Source organism: Camelina sativa, chromosome 2, assembly GCF_030686135.1.
Source record: "Camelina sativa cultivar CO46 ecotype springtype chromosome 2, ASM3068613v1".
Taxonomy (NCBI): domain Eukaryota; kingdom Viridiplantae; phylum Streptophyta; class Magnoliopsida; order Brassicales; family Brassicaceae; genus Camelina; species Camelina sativa.
Genome location: NC_141881.1, coordinates 11,910,770 through 11,912,446, shown reverse-complemented (window position 1 = coordinate 11,912,446; position 1,677 = coordinate 11,910,770). Strand labels below are relative to the sequence as shown.

Sequence of the window (1,677 nt, the reverse complement as noted above, 5' to 3'; positions counted from 1 at the left end):
CTGATTACCGAATCTTTGTCCCTGATACCCAGCTCCATACACATAGTTGACATTCTCCCCTGTATTCTCTGGCTCTGTCTCAAATGTCTCAACTTCAGCAGCAAATTGGACTGACTTCTTTCCAATAAGAAGATTGTGCACTGAATCCAGCTTAGCATTAACAGAAGCTAGCTGGTTTGTATCGAACTCTCCATGCAGTCTCTTTCTCTCAGCATCAGCTCTTTTAGTGCTATTGCTAGAAGCCAAATTCTCAATCAAAACTTCAGCATCTTCTGGAAATCTTGTCTTGAAATTCCCATGACTTGCAGCATCCAAAGCTAACTGATACTTCCAATCACACCCTCTAAAGAAGATACTCAACAGTTGTACCCTTGAAAAACTATGGTGTGGACAGTCCCTTTGATAAGCTTTGAATCTCACCCAAGCTGCCTTGAAAGCTTCATCATGTCCTTGCTTGAATGAAGAGATCTTGACTCTCAGCTCATCTGACATTGCATCATCATAGAAATGGTTGAGGAAAGCCACCTTGATATCATGCCAATTTGTCAAAGATCCAGCTGGCAACTGCTTCAACCACTGAGATTCCTCTCCTGCAAGTGAGTATGGGAAGAGCTTGCAGAATATGAAGTCCTCAGTCACTCCATTAGCCTTGATACTGGTCACAAGATCCTCAAAGTGCTCAATGTGGTCCAAAGGCTTCTCATTGGGCAGGTTAGAGAAAGGTCTCTGCCCAACTAGTTGAAAGTAAGCAGGTTTCAACTCAAAATCATTCCTCTGGAATGGAGGAGGAACAATAGCAGACCGGTTCTCATATACCAGATCAGCCTGGTTGTTGTCAGCAATGGTCCTGATCAGATCTCGGTTCTGTTCCTGTCTTCGAACTGTGTTCTGGACGTGGTTGGCAGCTCCACGTCCGTCTGCTGCAGGTGGGTGTCGATCGATACCACCTGGTTGGTGTCGATCGATACCAAGATTCGGATCATCAACGACACCAGCTTGCTGGTTCACGACAGCCTGCTCGTTGACAACAGGTTCGGCAATCACATTGCCTTCTACATCAATCTTTTGGCCTAGCTCATTGCGCAAGTGGCCCTCTTGATCCCACAAAGCACCATCCTCATCTCGCATCAGAATGATTGGGTTAATTATCTTCAAGGATTTGGCTGCTTTTCTGTTCTCACGCTCAAGTTTTCCCAACTTTTGGTTTGAAAGCTTCAGAATTGGACCAATCTTGTTGCTCCTTGTGTTAGGCTTATTAGGCATACACCTGAAACACACGAGAGAAAAGAAAACAAAAGTGTGTAAGTTTCAAATAAAAATAAAAATTTAGACAAAATCAAAAACTCAAATCTAATGGTAGATCAAAGAGTCCCCGGCAACGGCGCCAAAATTTGATATGCTCAAATTTACCCTAGAGCTACTCTCTCAAATTAAGAGGTCACTGTAATACTTAGGGTCGAATTCCACAAGGACTCAAGTCTATACAATAAATTATAGAGTTTTACAATTATGCTAAACAGATTAAATTGAATTTAAATAAACAATGCAAAATATTAAATAAAAGCTATTGTAAATTCAATGGAACAAAAAGCTAGGCCTAGGGAATTTCTCAAGAAATTATAAAATATTAAATCAGGAAATAAATAGGATTCAAACAATTAAGAACAGATCTAGAAC

General features: G+C 41.1%; 1 non-coding gene across 1 annotated transcript; it reads left to right on the top strand.

The window, feature by feature from the left end:
* Positions 1-376: 376 nt before the first annotated feature.
* LOC147948476 (small nucleolar RNA R71) lies at positions 377-483 on the top strand. The gene has a single exon (XR_015586213.1). It is a non-coding gene; the product is annotated as a small nucleolar RNA R71 (small nucleolar RNA).
* Positions 484-1,677: the final 1,194 nt, after the last annotated feature.